This window comes from Saccopteryx leptura, chromosome 3, assembly GCF_036850995.1.
Source record: "Saccopteryx leptura isolate mSacLep1 chromosome 3, mSacLep1_pri_phased_curated, whole genome shotgun sequence".
Classification (NCBI taxonomy): Eukaryota; Metazoa; Chordata; class Mammalia; order Chiroptera; family Emballonuridae; genus Saccopteryx; species Saccopteryx leptura.
In genome coordinates, this window is record NC_089505.1 from 300,393,898 (window position 1) to 300,421,099 (window position 27,202).

Consider the following 27,202-nt stretch of genomic DNA (forward strand, 5'->3'; position numbering starts at 1 on the left):
CGGTGCAGATTTGCAGAAGGCAAGGGAGAGGTGTCATTGAAAAGCAACCATATCATATAATGATGACAGAAATTCAGAAAATGAAGGCAATGAGAAATAGGTTGAGGAGGAATCATGGTATAGAAAGCGTTAGTGAAAGGAAAAATTGAAATACTTAAAAACTGATGGGATGGAGTTGGGTAAATATATACAAATATATACAATAGATGGGGAGATCAATTATCACAAGAGGAAATTGTCTTAAAAATAAATGTTTTGCCTTAACAATGGTTTATAGTTTTCATTGTATAAGTCTTTTACATTCTTTGTTATGTTTATTCCTAGGTATTTTATTTTTTTTGTTGCAATCGTGAAGGGGATTATTCTTTTGAGTTCATTCTCAAATGTTTCATTGTTGGCATATAGAAAGGCTGTTGACTTCTGTATGTTGATTTTGTATCCTGCGACCTTACTGTATTGGCTTATTTTTTCTAGAAGTCTTTTTGTGGATTCTTTGGGGTTTTCGATGTATAGGATCATATCATCTGCAAAAAGTGATACCTTTACTTCTTCTTTTCCGATATGGATGCCTTTTATTTCTTTGTCTTGTCTGATTGCTGTGGCAAGAACCTCTAGTACCACATTAAATAAGAGTGGAGAGAGTGGACAACCCTGTCTTGTTCCTGATTTAAGGGGGAAAGCCTTCAGTTTTGTGCCATTTAGTATGATGTTAGCTGATGGTTTATCATATATGGCCTTTATCATGTTGAGATATTTTCCTTCTATACCCATTTTGTTGAGAGTTTTAAACATAAAATTGTGTTGTATTTTATCAAAAGCCTTTTCTGCATCTATTGATAATATCATGTGATTCTTGTTCTTTGTTTTGTTGATATGGTGTATTATGTTGACCGTTTTACGTATGTTGAACCATCCTTGAGATTCTGGGATGAATCCCACTTGATCATAGCAAAATGGTGGGACCTTGACAACATTATACGGAGTGAAATAAGTAAATCTGAAAAAACCAGGAACTGCATTTTTCCATACATAGATGGGACATAAAAGTGAAACCAAGAGACATCGATAAGAGTGTGGTGGTTACGGGGGGGAGGGAGGAGAGGGAGAGGGAAGGGGGAGGGGGAGGGGCACAGAGAGAACTAGATAGAGGGTGACAGGTCAATCTGACTTTGGGTGATGGGTATGCAACATAATTGAACTTTAAGATAACCTGGACATGTTGTCTTTGAATATATGTATCTTGATTTACTGATGTCACCCCATTAAAAAAAAAAAAATGTTTTTTTTTCTTCCTCTGATTTGGAGAAAAAAAAAAGAAAAAAGAATGGTGGAACATACCAGGAGAATATCAGTAATAGGGAAAAAGAGTTGAGGTTAATTCTCAATACAAGAGGATTTAGAGGCATTACCCAGATATATGTTTTATGGTATTTGTTTGAGGGCTGAAAGGAAGAGGATTGGAATTGGTGATGTGCGAAATGGAAGTAAAAGATTGCAGACTATCTTCTGGAATCCCAATAATATTGGCTAGCATGAATTTAGAATGTAACTGTTTTAAGTGTTGTTGTTTTTTTCTCCAGAAATGCTTACAAGGCTAGAGTCAGGATAAAAAATATATATGTGTTTTGGTCCGTCCACTCAATATAGGGTGAAGATGTAAAAATATGACAGATACAAATGGAATAAGAAATCATGTGATTCAAAGAGAAGGAATGTTAACTCGTGTTAAAGAATAGTCAATAGATTTACAATTATAATAATCATAATAAAGAAAATTTAAAAGTGGATATTTAAGAAACTTAAGATTTCAATCAGTGATTCGTTTTTCACACATTTGCAGGTAATGGAAATTACATAATTTTATATTGATAACAAATTTCTGACAAAAAATTATTTTCAGTAAAACCTGAAAGCTTAAAAGCTAACTCAAAAATACATCAGAAATTCCTTTAAAATACATATATAAAGGTAGTGGGGGAATGCTAACAGATTCTAACTATGTCCCATAAAAAAAGGAGAATGGAAAGAATGCCATGAATGTAAATGATAGTTTTTGTTACTCCTGCCAAAAATCAAAGTAGTCTGAACTCTTCCCAAAGTTGCTCTCAGAAATGCTTGAAAGGAAAAGAGGAAAGATAACATGTTAAGTAGGAGCAGATGCTAGAGCCAGATTGGAACAATAAACAACAAAAAATGAAGCCACCTCTAGCAAGACATGTTACCACCTGAGGGAGCAAAATTTGCAATTCCAGTAGAAGGAGCACTAAGGATTCAGATGGAAGAGAGCTAGAAAGCTGGTACTGTTGTAACAAAAGTTTTCTAGTTTTGTCATGGGAGCCAACCCAACCCCCATTCTATGTGTTTGGGCAAGTGAGAGTCTTACCTATGAGTGAGGTCAAATAAGATATTTTCTAATTTTTATCCAGAGTAGGAATTTTTATTGGTAAATGTAACTGAGGAAGATAGGATGGAGAACTGTGGATGCTTGCAAGGGAATAGTAGAATGAAGTTCAGCTTGAGGGATTAGAGAAGATTGTGGGGTAAAGAAAAAAGATATTTCTGAAGAAAGCACTTGCAAAAAGAAAGTACAAAGGTTTTGATTGGAGAGCAGGGGTTTAGCAGCAGAGATTTTAGAAATTAGTAATGTCAGTCTAGGGTTGTCTGTGGGAACTGAGTGTGGAACAGAGGAAAAGGTCATTGGATGAAGAGGTACACTTTATTGTGTCAAATGTGTCTTTCATATGTAATTTTGAAACCTTCACAAGTGATGAAAGTCATTGGAATGAGAAAGAGTGTGAAAGAGAAGTTCCTGATCATAATTAAACAAAACAGATACCCCCACTGGGAGTCTTTAACTCTTGCCAGGAACTATTAAGTATTCATCTTCATGAATATTTAACTCCAAAATATCTTTTTGTACAAAGCATCTACAAAAGCAAGATAAAAAGAAAGTTTTTACAACTATTGCTCCATATTTGTTGGCTTACCAACAAGTTGGCTTTCAAATGCCCTTATCTGGTACACTGACTGAATGGAAGTCCTGATACAAAGAAGCCTGGCAGGTGTGATCCAGTATCGCCATAGAAATGGCTCAGCCACTGTGAACTAGTTAAGATGATAATGAATGATGCTGCTGTTGTTTAATGAATATATAAACAGAGGTAGAGTTATACGATTGGGAGGATGAGTGGAAGAGAGGGCAGTATAAGGGAGAAAGCAAATACATGCATGGTTAGAAGTTGTGGGAAGAGGTGGGAATACTTGTATAGTAAGCTAATGCTGAGTTTTTTTTTTAACACAGCATGATGTAGCACAGCAAATTTTGGATATTTAAGTTTAGCTTTATGTTTTTATAGAAAATTAGCTCCAGTACTTAAGAATCATGTTTGCCATGTGACTATTCACACTAAATTTTCAGCTTTTACTAGTCTATCTTTCCTATAATAAGTGGATGAGTGAGTGGCCAGAACATTGGCAGAACTGCAAAAGGAAGATTTTGAACCGAATTTTTGATGAATGACAGTGAGTGCCAGTGATGAGGAGGGAGAGAGGATGTGACATCTGAAGAAAGTAGGTGCCAAAGAAGTTTTTTTCAGGAAGAATTTAGAGCATTCAAGAAGCTCTAGGGAGTAGAACATATCCTGAAAGTGAAGGACTTTCAGGACAGGAGGTACCCATGATGTAACAGAAAAAAAGCTGCTTCCATTTGAGAAGCAGTGATTTTAAGCAATATATTGGTTCAGTGAAATCATGAAAGTGGTCAAGATGAAGCTTAAAATAAGAATATATGGCCAATGGTCACAGCCGTGCACATGCAGGTTCTCATTGAATTTGGGCAGATGGTAAAGAAACAGTGGAGCCAAAAAATTTGGGGCCATTCCTTTATTGCTGACAAGCAAACTGGCAGGCAAAACACTTCCCTTTCACTTATTCAGAGCTCCCAAAGCCCTGACACATTCTTCAGTTCCATAATCAGGAGAATCTTCTCTGGTTCCTCCTAGAATCAAAGGCCTCACCAGTCTCAGCTGAGCTCGAAAAATCCCCTCACCTCCAATTCCCCATATGCATACTTTCTCTTTCTCTGCCAGCATGGCTTTTTTCTGCCTCTTCTTCTCTCTCATTTCAAAACTTTCTTGCATGAAAACCTCCCCTTCAGCAAACATTAACAAAAACAATGGCCCTTCCCAAGCTGGAAGGTAATTTGCAATTTCAACAGACCATATATACCTGGCACTGCCCAGCCCCCAGTGCAAATTATAAGCGAGCAAACATAAAAATTATATTTTACAAACTTATTTGACCAACAATGAAAAAGTTAATTCATTAGAGAAGATTTTAGGAGGCTGGGAAGCTGAAGTTCGGGGAAGACAGATTTCAAGAGGAGGCATGGGTTTTCAATAGGGACCATGTAAAACAAAGATAAGAAGATGTGGCATGTGTCAGTCCTGATAGAAATGTGGGCGATGGCTCCTAATGCCAGGATCCAATATTGTTCACTCAGTGCTCTAGCCCGTTATAGGGAAGTGTTCTCCAAACCACTCTGGGTATCATTTCTTAAATGCCTTTGAAAAGCACCTCATGTTTAAAACTTCTCTTCTTTATCAACACTGAAGAATTAGTTACTTTTCTGCTTCTATGGAATTTGGTATCTACCCTTTTATGTACTGACTTGAAGTTGTACTACAGTTTTGACTTCAAGGTTTGCGTATTAGTCCTGCAAGCAAGAAATAATTCATGGGACTATATCAGCAAAAGACAAAGGGTTTAATACAGTACTGGTGCTAGATCCAAGCAATGATAAAATAATTATGGTATGATGACAGATATCATAATAATTGGAGATGTGGCTTCTCTACTAATTGTTATCATACACATTCATTACAAATTCCTGCATGTTAGATACTGTTTTATCCCTTTATCTTTCAATCACATCATTAGTAGTCTAAGTAGGGTTAAGGTAATTGGGTTTTCCATCCAGGAAATCTGAAGTGAAGACTGAGACTAAGAGGTAGTGAGTCAGTCTGGACTGGTCTCCTAATGAGAGAAATTGTTAACTTTGGGCCATGTGTAGGTCATGGCTGGTAACATCCACAACATTGGCCACAGATCCTGAGTGCTTGGAAATCTTTAATTTCATTGAAGATTTAGGAGTACTGTCTATTTGATGACTGGACACCACTTTGGCAAGTGAGATAGAAATGTAGGTCATAACTTAAATAAAAGAATAGGTCCACCATGTGGAGATTCAAACAAGAGAAAAATCTCAAGAGCCTCCCATGACTATCTTAATTAAGAGTTAGAGTCAGATTCAAGCAACATTTACTGAAGGCCAACTGGGTGCCAGCCACTTTTCATCCTGATAACAATTCTCAGTGTCTTCACAAAGAATACATGATCTGCAATACCTCAAAATTGTGATTCAGGCCCATTGACTTCAAGATTTGTATTTTTCGTCCCTTACATGGCTATCATGCAAGATAATCTTTTCTGTTGGAGTAGAAAACGAACATTCTTAGAGCACAAAAACATTTATTTATCAGCATGGCTATTTTCAATTTATTTATTTGTTTTCTTTCTCATTCCAAAATGATAAAACAGTCAAAATAAATAGATAAGGATATTTGGGCAAAGAAAGAATTAATGTAGAAAATTGAATCAAAGTCATAAGGCAGATTTATTAGTTCTTTTTTATTGCAAGTGCTTTGAGCTTACTAGCAATCAAGGAATAAAGGGGGAAGAAAGAAAAAGAGTTTAATATTTAATATCCACCTCCTTACAGCATTTTTCATACTTACTATATCCTTTATTTCCTTGTTTGAGTTATCACCTTGAATAAGATTTAAAAAATATCTTTTCTTCTTTCCAGTACCTCTCACTGTTCCTACTACACAGTGTAATCCCAGTAAAAAAATTGTTGATTGAATGAAAGAATAAATGAATGGCTAAGTGAATAACCATGAAAACAATTAATCATCTCATAAAATCATAGGAATTAGCCCATAATTATTGTCATTATGGTTTGCTCCCACTGCCACACTGAAGTGCATGAGCATCCTCCACACGACTGGGTTCATAAATCAGTGCTTCTTTGTACCTTCCTCTTTCTTATATCATCAAAATGGCTCTAATTTTTGCCCTCAGATTTTTTACCCCTAGCTTTTAGCACAAGTTGAAATGTTTCAAGATTGTCCTACCTCTGGTTTTTATTTCCCCTATCGAAGAGATATCGCCTAAACAGTGTTTAGTCCTCAAGTATAGACATAAGGTTAAACCAAAAGAAATTACCAATACTCAACCATATTTACAACAAAATGATTATTTTCCATATCAATAATATGTTTTGTATATTTTAGCTCTCCAGCAGGCTGCCACGGCTAGCCCTTCAAACACAACTGGATATATTTGGATGCACAGTCAGGCCCCCAGTCTTGGACAGCTGCATTTCCCCACAACATTTACATAGATTCTCTAGAGCTCACAAATATTATGTAACAATCAACCTGTGGTAGAGTTTATGAACACTTTTATCAATTTACAGTGTCCTTTTCCTTTCTAAAACTTTATACTGCCAGAGTCAAGAATTCCTGATAGTCTCTTTTATTCCTTCCAAATTTGGCAGAGTATTCTGATCCAATACAAAGCCTGCAATTTATTTGGAAATTATTTTGAATATTACACATAGGCAATAACTATTAACAGGACAATAACTAGAAATATGTATAGTCCTTAGAAGTTTTCACAAAATATTTAAAATGACTTAATTCAATATATAATACATTCATCACTGACATACAATAGATATTTAATGTATTTTTATACCTAAGTTAGGAAAATGGACAATGTAGGTGTAGTTAGAGATGATAAGGGATCTTCAAAGACAAAGTGGAATTTATCACAAAGACAAAAAGAAAATGAATCTATAGTATTTTGTCCAAAGAAAGCAAGGAAATCTGAAGTTTAATACCCTTAGCTATTGTTCTACTGTATTTTGCTTTTTTCTTTTCCCCCCAAATATTGATATGCAAACAATAACATAAAGAATAAACCATTTTCTAATTTTGTATAGCCAGACATGTCTTTAAATTTCACAAATTAGAAAAGTATGTGTATTCACTGTTGTACAAGTCGTTTTGTGAAATAACTCTAAAAATTAGAGTTTATATGCTACATTAGTATGCGGTTGTGTGGTTTTTTGAGAAAGACTTCAGCAGCTCATGATGTGGTTATTATTAAGAAAGGAGAATTTTCCATGAATACTGAAGGAGCATATTTAAAAAATCTGTACTACAGAAATTGCCTAATGTGTGAAGTAGAGAAAAGTGACTCTTTTTAAGAATTGCTTCCATCTCTTTCTAAACATCTGGGAGAGACTATGATAACTTAGTATGACTTTTTAGACTGAGGTAGTGATGTAAAATTGTAGAATAGTACCAATGAAAATTACATGAATGCTTATTAGAACTAACTCCCTAGTGGAGTTCAAACCGGTAGTGATTTTCAATTAGTATACTTTAGAATAAGGTAGATAGAGATTCTAAATACAAATATTCAATCTCTCTTTTTAACAGTTTCTGGTTCCTTGAAACTTCACCAACTTGTACATATATTTGAGGCCACAGTTAGTTTCTCTATGGTTCTAACGGTAATGAAGTTTCCATTAGTGCCCTCTGAAATGTTTACAATAAACTTGTTAAAAGCTCTCAGTATTAGGACGATTTTGTGAAACTCGAAGATTTTTCTTTTTCTGATTTTCATAGTAAATGACTAACCACAAATTGTTTAAGAATTCCTTGTTTTTAGTTAAGCTCTCCAGTCTCTAACCTCTAATTATGGGGGAAGAAAAAAAATGCCCCGATACATGAGCCAAGGTATGTTCTGGCTTGGGTTGCACAACTCTGTGAGGAAGAATCCAAAGCAAACCAGAGAACTTTCACTTCATTACAACTGCATTAGGGTAAGAAGTCTAGTCTCCTCTAGTAGTTGTTTTATGAGGTGATAATGAGGGGAAAATTCTCTGGCCTAGACAATAACACATATTTTAAAGTGGGTTTAGAACAGATTATTTCAACCTACCCAACTCAATGATATAAGAGGTTTAAATGACATTTTCTGGTTAAAAATAAATAGATTTCTTTTTAGATTAAAACAAATTGAAGGACCAAAGCATATTAATGCATTTAGCAAATTCTACATTGTATATATTGTATATATAGAAAGAAAGGCTGAAGTTCTTCCTTATACCTACAATTATTACTGTCTTCTAGACTTCCAGCATATCATTTGGCATTATTAGCAATAGAAGACCAATAAGTCTAAATCAGTATTGACAATCCAACTCCTTCAAATTATGTTCAAATTGTCTTTACTACTGCAGTGTTCTGATATAATGTAATTCCCAGAGGAACACTATATTACCATTGTCAGGAAGGCCATTGAACATGAAACATGAAGAATATTAAATATATTAAATACCTGTAAGCTACTTAAGTTGTAAAATGTAAATTATACTTCTATTTGTTTTAAAATAGTGTGCATATGCATCAGTTTTTAGTGTAGAAATTAACGACACAGTACCATATGTTGGAGAAACTGATCACTACCACAATAAATTGTGTGTACTCTCCTGCCATCCTTTCTTTCTTCTCCTAACAGTTACCAAGCACTATTTTTATTTAAAAATTCACAGCACCTTTGAGCATATCATGGTGACATTAATGATGATAATAATAGTAATTTTGATGTCTTTGATTGGGTGTAATAATCTAATAATAATAGTAATAACAGTAATAATATTGAGTCCATATTTAGTTTTAAAATTTAGTAATATTTTCAGATGCATTATCCCATTAATCCTCACAGCATTTCTGTAAGAAAGCTGAGGCTCAGTAAGTTTATTCACTCATGTCATGTGACCTGTCTAGTAAGAAAAGGAGAAAGGAATCCTCCAAAAACAGAATACAACTAAAAGATAATTTATAAAATTTTATGAAAAGCTAACACTTTGGTTTGACTTACATGGTGCAACGGAGATGATTTCTTACATTGTATAAGGCAATAGAGGTACTAGGCAGTATTAAAAGAATGCATAAATAAAGTAAGTGATGAATCAAACCATCCACTTACTGGAGTCCTATCTTGGTTGATTTTCTAGAAATCTGAGTTCCTTATACATATAAAGGCATTGGAAGCTCTGGAGAAAAGAACATTACATGAAATCCAAACTACAAAATAGCCTCATAAAAGTATTTCTTTCATTGGTTCAAACAGGCATAAAAGAGATGTTTGGAAATAGAAAAATATTTGAGGACACAGCATTTTTTGTTCCAACTCACACCACTAAAATGGAAATGATGTTTTCCTTTTAGGAAATGCTAAATATACTTAATCCCACAAAGATACTTTAAATCAGTAAAAACAGGAGACAGATATAGCAACTTAAACAATTATATAAACTCTGATTTTTAAAAAAAACCTCTTTTACACTCATATTTTTAAAAGTAGTGAAGGAAGACAAGTAGAAAAACATGTCTTTAAAAAAACATGTCTTTTATTTCATGGGTTGGTACTTTAAGATATTAAATATTTTGTTTTATGAATTGACTATCACATACATTTTATGTTTAAAAGAAGGACTTACCTTTTTAAATAGGAAAAATAAAAATTGGTGCCAACATAAAGTGAAGTTACTGATGATGGTGACAAAGAAATGTGGATAGCTGGGGTTTAGTGGACACTCTTTCCCAAGGATAGGTCATTCAGTCCCCACTTTGATTCTAGAAAGTACACACTTGGAATGGATGTTGAATGCAGCCTGAAAGAAGGACTCCGTGAAGGAGGAAGGGTAAGTGCAAATATGCTTCATTAGTGCTGACTGTTCCTGGGTTGCCACTGCCCACAGATCAACATGCAAACACCCCAGTTGCTCTTTGTGGGTATTTACTAATAGATAGAATCTAGTGGGGTGGCCAGGAACTTCCTCATCTACTTTATTCAAAAACTGGGGAGATTACTCCTAATTTAATACCTTGAACTGATTCTATTTAGGATGTAATCTTCTCTAATTGCCATTAAGATATTGAATTTTATATATATATATATATATATATATATATATATATATATATATATATATATATATATATATAAAAGCTGTGTGATACCATTTGCGAGTTAATGAGAATCATCATGTTTCAAGATGGAAAAAGCATTAAAAATAAAAAATAAAAACAATTTATTTTGAAAGCCAATTTTTTAATTAATGATGTTTCAGAATTTTCCTAGGGTTTCTGATGTAAAATTCTTCAAAAAAATTTTTAATTACAAGGTAGATAGTGAAAATTTACTACCAAATTAAGGAACAATATTCTGAAGTAAAGCCTGCTGTGTTTATTGCCTAAAAAATACACGTAAAAATATTTTAGCCCTTCCTTTTAATCCAAAGTAAGTGAGAAGCCACTGCGCCACCTCACCCGCAGGTGTTGTAAAGTACCAAAAGCTACAGAATTAATATTAATATTTTGGAAGGCTTGAAGAACATTTTATTAATTTGGGTTAAGGTGTGCAGAGAAATTGAGAGAAAGAGTCCCTGTACTGTGTGATTGGCATGACCAGGATGGCCCTTGGCATTGTATTGTAAATGCAAAGGGGAGGAAAACATGGATACCCAGACATTCCACCATGCCTGTGGGTAAAGGGGTGAATGGCTAGCCAGGTACAGGGAGAGAAAAGCCAAAATAAACCTTTTTTTATAGCAATGACTTGTAAATTTTGTTTTCTCCAAAATAATGTATGGCTTGCAAATTGAACGTGGTCCTATCATGTTAAAGGATACATGACTATAACCAATAGTGGTAAGGGGCTCCTAATTACAATTTTTGCTTCTGTACTTCCCACTTACAAAACTATAAAAACTAAGTAGAACAAAGGGCCAGCATGCTTTCCCTCAGACCTCTGTCAGACTTGCCTCCGCTTGGCCAAGCTAGACAATAAAGCTTTGATGTGTAATCGACGGACTTTGTTTGTGTCTTCAATGTTTCGGGTCCCTCCGGATTAGGCTTAACAGTAAGTACCATTGTTGAAAGTATTAAATTTTTGAAGAAATTACAGTAATGCAATACACAGATTATTTAATAGTATAGATTTGTGTCAACTCTTGTATCAGGCTTCTTGCAGTGTTTATCAGAGGATAACATTGGGATACTTCCATGGAACCTAATCTGACTCTTAAAATGCTCAGAAAAATGCTCCAGAAATGTGGGAGCAAATTCCAATAAAAAAAAAGTTCACAGTATGAAAGTTGTGAATTATTACCAAATGTCTAAGACCTTTTCTATACCAGAAACCTCAGTGCTATTCAGATACAGTAATTCCTGCTGGGGTGACAGAGAGTTCTTTAATGTCCCAGGAACAATTTTAAAGCTGTGGGGATTTTATATCACAACTGGCCACCTTGAGAGAATTTTCTGTGAAAATCTCTGAGAATTGGACCTGCTAAAGTATTTTTTTCCCTCTGGATCTAAGCAATCTAGACTATTCAGTTGTGTCAGTAAAAAGCAAAGTGATACTGAGTTAATGTAATGATCAAGGCAAGATAATGCTTGATCCTGGAGTAGTTGAAAATCAATTATAGCGGATAAGAAAAACTGCCAAAGGAAAAAAATATGCAAAACTTTTCTTGTCTAAATGCTGGAGACCATCTAATTTCCTTCTAAATTAAAATGATAAATATTTTCTTTTATAAAAGTTGTCATGAATATGCATTTTTGCAACTACATGGAGAAATTCACACTTAATCGCCATTTTAACTAGGCCAAACATAGACTTTAGCAGGGACTGATCCTGACCCAGAGAAAGAGTATCTGAGGACTTCTGATAATCATTATGGTTTTAGAATATAATGTACTTAGCAGAGTCCACAAGACTGCCTATGAGAGACTGTAGTAGTTACTATGGGTCACTCTTACATAGTTTACTTAAGAGATTGGTACTGCCTATTGGGATATGTTTTATTCTTGTGATAAAAGGAACAACATGTCAATTATATATGACAGTTCTGTGCTATAACCACAAATACAAACAATTTAAAAATACTAATTATATAGGTTAATGTAGGATCTGAATAACATATATTTTAGAAACATTGGCAGACCTGGCAGGTTGGCTCAGCGGTAGAGTGTTGGCCTAGCATATGAAAGACCCAGGTTTGATTTCCTCAGGAGAAGGGGCCATCTGCTTCTCCACCCTTCCCCCTTCTCTCTCTCTCTTTCTTTCTCTCTTCTCTCTTTCTTCCCCTCTCACAGCCATGGATCAAACGGTTTGAGCAAGTTGGCCCTGGGCACTGAGGATGGCTCCATGGCCTCACCTCAGGCATTAAAATAGCTTGGTTGCCTAGAAAAAGAACAGCAGCCCCAGATGGGTAGAGCATTGCCTAGTGGGAAGCTTGCCAGGTGGATCCCTGTAGGGGTGCATGTGGGAGTTTATCTCTGCCTCCCCTCTTCTCCCTTAAAAATAAAAGAAAAAAAAGAATCAATGGCAACTGAACCCTAGTGACCCACAGTCATCAGTCAATATCCACAAAATATTTATTCTATAAGGAGAAGAAATCTTGGAAGTAAGTTTTCTTCTTTTTGTTTAAAGTGATACTCCCTGTTGTAACTGTAAATTTATACTGGTTATCAAGGAACCAGATATCAGTGTCTAAAAGTGATGGTATACTTTCTAAAATACAATAATTTTACATTTTATAAAATGCCTATTCATTCATCAACTCATTATTTTGAAAATTTTATCATATTTTTAAATAAAAATAAGAGTTTATTAAGAGAAAAAACCCTCTGTTTGTGTGTATGTATAAATAAGATTAGGATCTGGCTATGTTTTCCCCTATCGGTAGCTAGAATACTATATGTAAATACTGGTTTACAGGTAAATGTAAATCCTACATTTTTCAAAGCCCTGCTCATGCCAACTTGAAATCTCTTAATCTCACAGTAGATATTTAGGTATTTGGGGCCTGTTTCTAGACTTTCTATTCTATTCTGCCATTCACCGTGTGTTTCTGCTCCAGATGTTTTGACATCTGGGCCTTTGCTGACTCTGAAGTGACTGTCCCTCCTAAGGCTAACCAATTCCTAGAGATAGTAAATAACTTGCCTGGAAGCATACCATTCCATTGTAAACCACACGATCCAGAGGTGTCCCTCCCCTCCCACCTCCTGCATTGGGCTCTATACTTTCGACCACTCTTTCCCAGACCTAATCACCCCAGGTCAGCACACCATATAACTAGAGACAACGTGCACCCTAAAATCTGCTAAATTTATTTGAACTAGCCAATCAAAAGCTTAAATTGCCACTTCATTCCTGCAGAAAACACAACCATATCTCATGCTCACGTGTTTTCCCAGTCCTGGTTCCTGGCTGACTCTGGTGCTTCCCCGTGTGGCTCTGCCTGGCATGGCATGCTCGCTCCTTTCTGCTGGGAACCGTAAAGTTCACACTGTCTTTTTAATGCCAGTAATCTTCTGACTTGTTGGCCTCACCATTCCTGAATAATAACAAAATCTCCATTTTAAACCAGTTCTATTGAACTGTCATTCTAATCCCATTCATTTTTTTTCTAATCCCATTCTTATACTTTTTTTTGCATGTGATTCTGTAATATTCTCAAATATTGTTTAACACAAAGGCCCTCTCACTGTTTTTTTTTTTTTAATCTGACCTTAGTGTGGTTGGTTGAACTAGGGTTGGAGTAAATTAACATGAGAGTGCTCTTAGACTCCTCAAACATGTCCTACTAAAATAAATAAAGAAAAATACTACATTGAAATTTTAGAATAATCCGTCAAAATATAAATCAGATTGGTGAAGAAAATAAGTATAAAACAAGATATCAGGAGAATGGAATTTTGTCCTGAATCTGCTAAGTAACTTTATTACCTTTGAGGCATCACTAAGCTTCCTTAGCCTCTTATCCATCATCCTATAGAGAATGAGATCCTCTCCAAGTTAGATTTCTGTATCTATCCTTCTAGTGCTCAAAGCCTACCATCCATTGATCACACACATCTTATGTGCAGCAGCACTTAACACGGAGAAGATACCCTGATTGGGTTTGTGGAGTCAAATGGCTGGCCCCATCTCCCCCATCACACAACACTCTCTGTTTTCATTGTGTGCTTTCTCAGCATCCTTGTATTCTCGTTAAGATCATCTGTGTTTCCTTCTGTGTTCTCATACTGTACATACATCATCTCCTTTCCCCCCCAAATGTTCATTATTATTAAACTTTGACAGTTGAGGCACATTTGTCTTTATTATAGTAATTGTGCTTTATCATTATGATGTAGACTCAATAATGACAAGGCTAAAAAATGTTTCGTAGCATTCTGTTGCATGCATAAAATTGTTCAGTTTAGTCAAATAAAGTAGTGTCATAGACTTCATGCAAGGCCACTAAAAACACTAACAGCAAAATATATCTAAACACTTCTGTTTATTCAAAAGAATGATTGGCTTTTTGCATGTTACAAAGCACTAAAAATACCTACTTTTATGCAAAGCCACAGGGAAATACAGGAATCGTATTGTTGTTGATAATTTATTCTACCTAATGACTTTTGTGAGAAATGTGATGACAAACAATATACTATCACACCTATCAGTGGTAATTTTGCTTTTCCCTGAAATTAATACACTAAAATTTATCATTGGTGAAAAAAGAACACTTAAGATCACTCTTTACCTTGAACAATCAGTATTTATTCAAACCCATTGGAATTCTGAGAAATATATACATATATACACATATACATATTTCACAAGTGACATATATATGTGTGTATATCTGTATCAGGCAAATCTCTAGCCTTTTGCTCTAAATCTGTAAAGGACAGAATTCTTTCTGTGACTTGTTTTGTTTTGGGGGTTTGCATTTTTATCTAAATGATAATTACTCAGAATCTAAAGACAGACTTAAAGACCTCAGAATCCCACAGAATTGAAAATACTATGCAACCGAAGTACCAAGGGAACATGTTGGTAACATATTTTCTAGAGACCTTTGTGTCTTTAGAAGCTTTGTTTTAACATTAAAATTCAGCAAGAGAAAGCTAGAGAAAGTGTAGAGAAGATACAGTTTGTTTTCACATTGTTTTTCTTACTCCATTCCATCTGCTATACCAAATGCCATAGGTCGGGCAGCTTACAAAAACAGAAATGTATTGCTCAAAGTTCTGGAGGTTGGGAAGTCTAAGATCATGGTTCTGGCAATTTCAGTGTGTGGTGAGAGCCTGCTTCCTGGTTTGCAGAGCACCTTCTTATTATGGTGTCCTCATGGGGAGGAGGGGCAAAGGAGCTCTCTGGAGTCACTTTCACAAGTGACAGAACCACCTCAAAAGGCCTCATTTCTAAATATTAGTGCATGGGGAATTAGGTTCCAACATATAAATTTTGAGGGGACACAAACATTCAGTCTACAGCAGTGCTGTATCTGACACTCAAAAAATGAACAAGCAGAGCCTATGTATGATGAAACAGTACTATTAAAAGTGTTGATTCCTTAGAGCTAAACAAACAGCAATATTCCTGCATTACTAAATGATGGTTAAAAAAATGCGTTAAGACTTGATCTGGGGTACGAGGAGGCACCATGCAGTGTAGGAGTACTTCAGAAAACTGTAAGCGATAGTGTAGATTTGATTTAATAAAAGTTAAGGAACACAGTTCTGCATGGACACATTTGCCACTGGCTATGCTGTAATATTCAACAGCATCAGAAAAACTACCTTAAAGATGTCAATCACTGTTAATACAGATTAAGCACCTGCCTGCATGTAGAAATTGATATCCAGGAATTAGCTACTTTCCAATTATTAGTAGTGAAACTAATCCCTTTGAAGGTCCTGAGATGTTATTCACAAACTGTTTTTCCCTCTGTAATGTTTATAAATATAAATAATAAAGAGATTAGTAATTATCCCTCAGTAGAACCATATGGTATATTTTCAACATATTTTTTTAGTAACTAAAGTTTTACTGTAATGTTATTTTATGTGATTGACTGTTAGACTTTTTCTTAGTCTACTATTCAAATGATGATATCTATTTGGAAATCTATAGTGACTGGCACCATTGATAGGAAAACACTATGAGTTGTAGGTATAGGATTATCTATTTTATAGGAAACTGGCTTAAAAATTGTTAGTCTGGCCCTGGCTTGTTGGCTCAGTGTTAAAGCATCAACCCAGTGTGTGGAAGTCCTGGGTTTGATTTCTGGTCAGGGCACACAGGAGAAGCGCTCATCTGCTTCTCCACCCTTCCCCCTCTCCTTCCTCACTATCTCTCTCTTCCTCTTCCGCAGCCAAGGCTCCATCGGAGCAAAGTTGGCCCGGGCACTGAGGTCTGCTTCATGGACTCTGCCTCAGGCACTAGAATGGCTCCTGCCGCATTGGAGAGTAACGCCCCAGATGGGCAGAGCATCGACTCCTGGTGGGCATGCTGGGTGGATTCCGGTCTGGCACATGCGGGAGTCTGTCTGACTGCCTCCTGGCTTCTAACTTTGGAAAAATTAAAAAAAAAATTGTTAGTCTGGTGGACAATGTCATGAACTTCCCCGATGCCCCACTATGGGGAGTGCTATCAGTAGACAGCTCTCAGTTGTGAACCCCTCAAGGACATTTTCATCTTCAGAGACCATCCAAGATCTCATCATCCAAGGTTACACCTCTTCCCTCAGTGACCCTCACAGAATGACTATCAAGACCTGGCCATCACTATCATTGGAGAGCCACTTGACCTCCAGGACTTGGTTGTGTGCATCTGGTGCTCCAGTCAGACTGATATCTCAACTCAACTCTTCCCTTCTGCCCACTGTAGCCTCCTTTCCCTCTTTTCCACAAGTGCTGGTTCCAAGGGCACAGTTTCATGAAAATCTTGAACACTAGACTCTGTCTTACAGTCTGCTTTCTCAGCAATCCATCCTACAGCCAGTTATTTATTGGCTGAGGTTCATGCCACTAGGAGGTTATCAGGTCAGGATTCTAATTCACATTTGTACAGCTCCAAGCCTGCTCTCTTTGCACAACACTCACAATCCTCTTATTCTGCAGGGCTCTATTATTTCATTGAATCTTCACATTTGTTCAAATTCTATCTGTTGATAAAGCATTTCAGTGGATGACTACATTTTTCCTGCATCCAGTGGATTACTTAGCCACACTCAAGTTATCACACGACTACCTAATTATAGACATGTAATTAAATTATTGTCTTCCAATGGCCCCAATTCTCATTGGCCTTTTCATTTCTTTGAAGCTTTGCTTTAGCTTACAAGCTGCTAAATTGAATGATGGTTCTAATTGTGCCCTGAAATTTAGTGTGGCTTAAAAAAATGACCTTGGCATGTGCTTTTAAATACATCAAACCCATAGGATAGACATTATATTTTATCATTTGTACTTGTTCGAATTTACTTGAAAAATCTCAGGCATGCTTTAACAACAGGATTTGTATTATCTGTAGCCTGACAGCTCTCAAAATAAGGTTTTAAATATAAAAGCAATTTCTAAGCTTTCAGCAAGATCATAACAATAGATCCATTTGCTTGTGGAATTAGTATCATACCTCAACACTATCAATGTGTCTGTGCAGGTTAGCAAAAACATATCCTGATTGCAAAGAATGTTCCACATCTCAAAATGACTGCAAACTTTGCATGCATCATGACTAATGAATACACGCCTTTTTGCAAAGAACGTTGTTCTGGCAGAAATAAACTGTCTTGACTACTGTGTGCTGATTGTTCGAATCCCCTATTCTATGGAAAACATCGATGGTTTGTAAATTGTTCTTTGTGCCTGGTAGCAAATCACCCAGGCATCCACTGTTCGCTGGATGTGTTTCCCAGAAAGTCTGGTCTTCTCTGAGAATATGGCAGAATCTACATGACTAAGTGCCCTGTGATCAGGGAAGTACTTTACCAGAGCTGCTGCGGCTGCCTTGACAGGGAATGGGCGGGAAATTCTTTTAAATTAATTCTGTGGGCTGTTTCGAACCAGACTTTAGCCACCTTGATGTACACCTCTGTCCTGGACACTGGAAGGGCTGTTTGAGTTTGGACTGAACTGTCCGCCTCTCCCACTGGTGTCATCTCTCTTTTGCTCTTTCTTTCTTTCTCTTTTTTTTTTTCTTTCAAAGCCCCATTGTTGCAGAAGTTCACAATGGGCAGGACAGAGGAAGTCTTTCAAAGGAGACCCAGCTCCACTTGGCCATGGGGCAGAGTGGCACTAAGCAAAACCCACCTCACATCTGTCTAAATCACACTGAAGTGAATGAGCTTTTAAACAAATGAGCTGCGTGTTTTTCTCTAATGCTTATTACTAGCTGTGCAGTGTGGCTCCACCGATTTCAAAGGCTTTTCAATTCCTGCACAGAACTGAGAGGCTGTGGCAATGGTTCTTTGAAGAGAAAACACCACTGTTGGGACAGGCATGCTGCTTGGGCTTGGCTCAAAGACTTCCAAAAGTGACGGAAAACAGCAGAGGGTATGATTCTGGCTGTAAGCAGCTCAAGAAATTAATAACAATAATAAAAAAAAGTTTTTCTTCTGCCCCCTACTGCAAATATTTTCTCTTGCAAGAAGAATCCTTGGAACTTGAGATACATAAGAATTCTCTTTCAACTCCAAGTGAATTTTACACTGGCCTTTGGGTACGACTCTAGATTTTAAACATTTTAATAATTTTGCCTGCAGATAAGCTTCTTTATTTCTGCTTTTCCTGATTACATTTGTGATGCATTTCTCAGAGAGATTCATTTATCCTTTTTTCCTTACTCATAAGTTTAAGGCATTTCATTTATCCTTTTTATTTTATTCTTTTCATTCTTCAAAAGGGGATTTCTGAAAGAATCAGGTAGAAAATGGAAATATTTATCAAGTTAGGAAGATAAACTATTAAAACATTTTAACGCCTTTCACAGGAAAGGAATCTACAATATAAGCTTCAGTCAACAGGATTTTGGAGAATCCTTTGGTATGTTAATTGGAAATCATTCTAATCTGTTTAATCCCAGAACTATGACATGGCCTTCATTAGGACAGTTCAAGTTACACTCTCTACCTAAAAGTGATGAAGCTATATTTCTTCAAGAATATCTTATAATTTGGACATTTCACTCATTTATGTGAACTGTTATCTCCTGGATCCAAATTAGTGAGGTTTGATGTTGACATTTAGGATAATTCAGAAATTCTGAGAAAACAAAAAAAAGTTCCAAAGGGAAATAAGAAACCTTTATGTTAAATATTTCTAAACCTATGACTACCACTCAAGTGTCTCAAAGAAATCCTAGGAACCCAAACACCACTTTATAGTAGAGACAACATTCATAAAGATTCTAACTCCCATAAACCAAGTTCTCATCAGTTTGTGGAATCAGAATGACCCAGTTTTATTGCTAGCTTGGTTACTTTTAAAGATGGAGATTTTGGTCACTTTTCTTAACATCTTTGGGTTTCCAATTTTATGTGTAAAGTGGGGGGGAAAGATTGATGAGAGAAAATAAGAAAATATTTTTATAGATAGTATATAATCAGTAAATATTACTGTTTCATTTTTCCCTTTTAATTAATCTCTTTAAAATTAGAGTTCAAATTAATTTCATTTAAATTCTCAAAAAGTGTTTGTGACTGACACTTATTAAATAGCCTTAAGCAACTTCTTAAGAATTTATTATTCCTGGTGGTCAGATTGTTGTAATTTTTATGTTACTATGTCACACAAAATAGTTTTTGTAACTTTAAAAATTAATTCTATTGAAGTATAATTTACATAAAATAAGTGTTGTTTAATGACACACACACACACACACACACACACACACACACATATATATATATACAAATATATAGACAAAATAATTATACCACCCACAAAATCAGGGGTCGGGAACCTATGGCTCGCGAGCCAGATGTGGCTATTTTGATGGATGCATCTGGCTCACAGACAAATCTTTAATAAAAAAATAATAACGTTAAAAATATAAAACATTCTCATGTATTACAATCACTCATTTCCTACTGCTCATGTTCATGGTTGCAGGTGGCTGGAGCCAATCACAGCTGTCCTCTGGGACAACATCAAATTTTTATTGGATAATGCATAATGTACACGGGTTGTAGTATGGCTCTCATGGAATTGCATTTTAAAATATGTGGCATTCATGGCTCTCTCAGCCAAAAAGTTTCCCGACCCCAGCTCCAAATCAAGAGATGCATCAGATAGCCAAAAAATAATGTAGATCTAAACCAAGGTAGTGTTAACATGCTTTAAAAACAGAGTATGGATGAGAAAAATGTTTAGGAGTTAAAATCTTCAAGAATTGTCCATTGATTGATAATGGGAAGTAGAGGAAAAAGGAAACAAGTTAAAGCTTATTTCCATATTTTGGTGAAGATAATGGATTTAAAAGTCATCAATTTATAAACTATGATTGCTTGAGATTATCACAAGTGAACAAATGGAATGATTACCTGTCTCTAATATCACCAAAATTAAAACCCTGAGGAATACCAATGTTTAGAAAGCTGGACAAAGAAGTCAGCATGTTATGAAAAGATGAAGACAAGACAAGGGTGGGGGAACAAGTGTCAAAAGTCTCAAGAGCAGGATCAGCGTTGTGAAGGGTAGCAGAAAAGTGTTCATGGATTTGGTGATGATGAATTTGATGATGGTAAATTTGATCAGAAACATTAGAGAGCATTTGTCAGGGGACAGTGGGAAATAAAAAGTAATTAAACAAATGGAGGGGAGGCAATAGGCAAAAGACATATCAAATGTAGACTTCTCTTTGGGGAAGCCTCAGTCTTCATTTTTAAAGGGTTAGCAGGTGAGCTTCTGTGGTAAGAAATGTGGGGTCGAATCTAGTTTCTACTATAAAAAAAATAATAAATAAATAAAGTTGTCTGCCTTTGGACAACCCTGAGCCTCTTAAGGATTAATTTCCCCAAATGTAATTGAGAATAAGAATGTCTATTTTAGGGATTACAGTGAGGATGAGAAAAGACTATACATTAAAAGTAAATAACACAAACCTGGCACATAGTGAGTATATAGTAATGATTGTGCATAAATCTTATCAAAGTTTTATTTTGTTTTCAATTTAAGGAATTTTTTTGGTTATTTATTCCATTTCTTTTATTTCAAATAACATTTCATTAAATTTTCTTTATATTATTAGTTCTAGACTCCAGATGTATAGGACTGATTAATTGTATTACTCAGATCATTTTGTGTTATTACTATTTTCATTTTTAATTACTTTTTGCCTAGTTATTTATTGTGGTGGTGTTTATTTACTCTCATTTTTCTGCATACCTCAATCTTCTGTCACAGAGAAAACCCTTTTAATGTGTTCTATGTGTGTTTTGTTTGTATGCTAAAAAATAATTTCTTATGTTTTCTTTGCATATATATTTAATTTGTCTAAATGGTTTCATGTAATGTGACATTCTGTTTCTTACCTCTGCACAACACAATATATATTTTAAGATCTCTCCCTAGGTTGTAAAATAGACCCCAATTGTCTAAACCAGCAGTATGTATTCATGACATTTTACCTCCTCTCATAGTGACAGATACAGAGACTACTTCCAATTTCTGCCACTGCAAATGACATTTTCATAAGCATGTTGTGCATGGTTTGGGCTTGCATCATCTTTCTGTGGGATAGGAATACCCTGAGTGGGTAGCCCCATTCCTCACTGAGTGTGACATTCTTAAAGAGCTGATGAGTTCCACATGCTCCCTAGACTGACTGTACCCAGCTCCGCTCCCATCAGCAGACAGTGCAGGAGAAGTCCTGATTCTTCATACCTCTACCAACATTTAGCATTGCCATGTCCTCCAGTGTTTTTTAATCAATTAACATACAACAATATCTTTTATTTCAATTTTCATTATCACAAATTTCACAATAGTTTGAACATAGCTTCATGACCTTTATCATAAAAATTTTATATCTGATTGTTAAATTATAGATTTAGAATGAAGTGGAAATTTGGTAACTTGTTCAGTAAAGATCACCAAGCTCATTCCTCAAATTCACCCTAGGCCTAAATTAGAACTCCCAATTCTTTTACGAAACTTCTCTTCACTTCACATACATACTTAAATCAGAGACTATTAAAGCTGAAAGCAATCATAGTGACTTAAACCAAGATTTGGTCTTAAATGGGGGGAAAGTTTCAGAGTTTAGCACACTTTTGGCATCTTAATGGGTTAATATGTAAAGACATTTTGGACTGGGGTATAGTATAATATCACCACTGATATATTCATGCCTCAGTATTTCCCATTTTTTGTCACTTTTGTCTAAGATACAAGCACTTATTTGTTAGCAACTGGAATATAATAAATTATAGCTGCCTCCTGAATTCTTTCCCAAATCCTTGGATGAGTCTCACCTTCTTCAACATTTTATTTTAAAACAGCTATTTTCAAGCACAGCATCAAGGCTCTATCCCTGTTGCACTCTCATTTTATTGAAATTCTGTATTTTTGATGTGATTAAAAAAAACACAAAAAACAAACTCTAACACCAGGCAATCCCTTTATCATAGCTCTATATGTCCTATGGATAAAAATGCAAAGGTAGATACATACTCGCTTTTCTCTATTTATGGTAGTAGATTGAATTTCAATTTGGAGTGTAATTTATACTTTTCTAATTTATTGAAACAAAACACCCCTAGCAACAGGGAAATCTGGTTTCCCTGATTTCTTGCTACTTTTCTGTCCAATTAGATTTTTATTTATTTCTTCCCCATAGCCTAAACACAGCACAAGTATTTAATTTTATTTTCTAACTCTATTTTTATACTCCATGAAGGAAGATATCTCACTCTAAATGAAAAATTTAGTGTTGTCCTGGAGGACGGCTATGATTGGCTCCAGCCACCTGCAACCATGAACATGAGCAATAGAAAATGAATGGATTGTTATACATGAGAATGTTTTATATTTTTAACGTTATTATTATTTTTATTAAAGATTTGTCTGCGAGCCAGATGCAACAATCAAAAGAGCCACATCTGGCTTGCGAGCCATAGGTTCCCAACCCCTGGCCTAGAGGTTCTAGATTGCCCCTTCCTTTGTGCTTGTTAACAAGCAAAAGAAAAAGAATGTACTAACCCATGTCAATACTTCTCCATGTCAGCAAAATGGCCATTAGTCATTCTTTCGCCTTATCACCTGGCTTTCCTCTTTTGTAATCCTGTTACTTCTGTTCTGCTTCTGATCAATTAAAACTAAGGAAGAAGAAAATTTAGGTCTTCTCTGTCTCCCTTGGTAAGCCACCTCCTTTCCCTCTTGACATAAGTTTATGTCTCCCATGTGACACTAATAGTTCTCAGTGGGCTGGAGTACTACATTAAAATGTAGCTGTTGGTATTGAAACTGAAAGACTAACTAGACCCCAAAACATTAATGTGCTAGGATACCCTCTGGGCCAATATTTCTCTGTATGTGTGTGTGTATGTGTGTGTAGGTGGGTGGGTGTATGTAAAAAAGAGAGATAACAGCTGAGGAAAAGTTCTGAATGACTCATTTCATTATATCAATAGACCCTTCCAATTGTCTTTATTGAGTCATCAGTCTTCCTAGGAAACTATGGAGAGAGTCTACTTGGCATCTTCTGAGTCACAATAGATCTGGCACCAACTGGTCTACTACAGCAAATCAGAAACCATCTTGCCTTCAGTGAGGATGCATTTGAGTGGCATAGCTATAGCAGATCATGTAGAATGAACTTACAATTTAAGGATAAAAAGTTGTTCTTAAAAAAAATAAGTACTCTATGAGTGATTATTAAAGTTTTCAAACTCTCTTAGATGATAAAGTTCTATTTTTAAAAATATTATACATGCATCATTCAATAATACTATCATGAATTTAGAATGACATTCACAAACTTAATATTCATCTTTATTCTTTATATTTGAGCTTTAAGTGTCTATTTGGCACAGTTAACATAGTCAGTTTGTCTCTGTAATTGGTAGAGTGTAATTTGATTAGGGGCTCAAAAGCTCCTTTTGTTTTCTCTTTTTAAAATAAAGATAAATTTATTTTTCAATTGATTGGTATAATTATTTTTTTTTGTATTTGAAACAGCACTGGCTCCTGTTTTAAGCTCCTAGTTCTTTTTAATATACCCTGGCAAAATTTTTGACATATGTTACAGTTTCAACGTTACTCACTTCAGTTTTACAATAGAATCAATCCCCAGTGCCTAAAATAGTCATTGCATATAATCAGAAAACTTCTATCCTGCATATGTAAAATGTTGCTAGCAGTGTACCATTCTGGGGAAAGCTGATAAAATTGTCAATCAAATCATATCCACTATGGCATAATTGTTTTGTAAAACTTCAGTTGAAAAGTTGGATTTAAGATAATTTCAAGCTTGCTTTATAATCAGAAGAATTTATTCCTCAGGTAAAATTTTAAGGTAAAACCCAGAATGGCAAAGAAAGAAAGGCTGAGTTGCTCTGGACACACTCAAAGAGGGGGATCCAGAGAATCCCTGTGGGTACCTTTGGGCAATGCTCATGGTTGTCTGGTAGACAGTCACAAAACTTAGTGTTGCAAGTGGTGCACATATATGCCTTAACACTGATAACTAGAGGTACTATGTATATGCACTAAAATATCATAAAACACCACTGAATATAGTATGCAAAAAGATAAATCAAAATGAAATTCTAAGAAGCAAAGTTTAAGAACCAAAGAAAAGCAGGTTTAAAAAAAAACAAAGGAAAAACAACGAAGAGAAAACAAAAAATAAAATGAAAGATTTAAACATCAATACACAGGGTGGAGCAAATATAGGTTTCCAGTTGTTTGTATAGAAAATAATATAATAATTAATAAATAATAATACAAGAATAAACTGTTTCACATACTCAAAACTGTAAACTTACTTGTATCTCACCCTGTATTAATAAGTAAATTAAATATAGATCATCTAAATGCAATAATCACAAGGCAGAGATTAGCAGAATTAACTTAACAACATGATATGACTATATACTGTCTATAAGAAACTCACTGAAATATAATAATATAGACAGGTTGAAGTAGAAGAGAGGTAAAAATTATATCATACAAACATTAACCAAAGATAGCAGGAGTAACTATATTAAAGAATATTACCAGAGATAGGAAGAAACATTATATTCTGATAAAAGGGTCAACCCACCATGAAAACAGTTATTTTAACTGTGTATATATAGCAAGCAACAGAGCTGCAAAATATGTGACAGAAAACCTGGTAGAACTGAAAAGAAAAATAGACAAATTCATTATTTAATGACACAACACCTTCAATTCTTTCAACTATTGATAGAAACCCTAGACAGAAAATCAGCAAGAGAAAAACTCAACAACACCATTAGCAACCATATCTAGTTTCTGTTCCCAAGACTGCCCCAAACAGCAGCCGAATACACACTCTTTAATAATGCCCATGGAACATATACCAAGGTAGGCCATACACTGGGCCAAAACAAACCTTGGCAAATTTACATTACTGAAACCATAGAGAATGTGTTCTCTGGACACCAAAAACACCAAACTTGAAATCAATAACAGTAGTAAAATAGAAAAATATTCAAATACTTGAAACTAACCAATGTGCTGGATTAAAGAGGAAAGGAGAAGTTAAAAAATACATTGTACTAAGTGAAAGTAAAAGTATAATATATGAACATTTGTGGGTCGTAGCTAAAGCAGTCCTGAAAGGGAAACTTTTATTATTATATGCATATACTAGAAAAATTTATAATCTAAACTCCTACCTCAAGAACCTGGAAAAATAAGAGCATAATGAATCCACAGAATGCAAATGGAAGGATATTAGGAAGATCAGAACACAAATCTATGAAATGGAAAACAGTAACATAACAGAGAAAATTAACGAAACAAATAGCTAGTTCTTTGGTAAGCTGAATTGTCAAAACTCTAGCAAGAATGATAAAATACAAGGAGAAGACACAAATCTGGAATGTAAGAGGAAATATCACTACAGCCCCAGCAGACAACTAAAGGTTGATAAAGGAATACTACAAACATTTCTATACATGTGAATATGACAATTTAGATCACATAGACCAATAACTCTACAAACACAAACTATCCAACAGACTAAAGCAGAGAAAGAAAAACCTCAAAAACTTATAACTCTTAAAGAAATTAAATTTATAACTTGAAATTTTTCCCCCAAAAAATACCCAGTAACTGATGGGTTAACTGGAAATTTTTACCAAATGTTGAAGGAATTAACACTAATTCTATACAATTTCCTCTAGAAACTAAGAGAAAACACTTTCCAATTCATTTTCCAAAGCTCGTATTACCTTGATATCATAACCAAGGAAGGTACAAAAAAATAAAACTACAGAACAATATCTCATAAATATACATGCAAAATTCTTAATAGAATATTATCAAAGAGAATTTAGCAGTATAAAAAAGGAATGATAGACTCTTTCAAGTTGGGTTGATTCTAGGTAGGAAAGGTTGGTTTAATGTTCAAAATTAATCAACATAATCCATTATATTCACTATCTAAATAAGAAAAATCACATATTTATATCAGTGTATGTAGAAAAAAATTAACACCCATTTGTTTCAAAAATCCTCAGAATAGAAACAGAGGGGTATCTGTCAATGTGATAAAGAACAACTTAAAAACAAGAAAAACTAGAGCTAACATTACACCTATAGGTGAAAGATTGAATATTTTTCTTTTAAGATTAGAAACAAGACAAGTATGTCTGTTCTCAAAAGTTTTATTTATGACCATTGCTAAATACAAGGAAAGAAAAGGCATACAGGTTGGAAAATAAGAAATTAGTTCTGTTCTTTCAGATGACTCATTGTCTGTATAGAAGGTCCCCAGAAACTGATGAGAAACTCATAAGGAGCTAAAGATGAGTTCAGCAAAGTCATAGGACAAGATAAATCTACACATGAAATGGTTTTCTATGTATACTAGCAATTAACACATGTATAACAGAATTAAAAATATAATGTAATCTACAATTATTTTTTTTTAAAGATTTAAACATGTAGCAACCATGCAAACCAACAATTTCACTCTGGGGCTTTTGTTCCACAGAATTAAAAAAAAATACATTTACACAAAA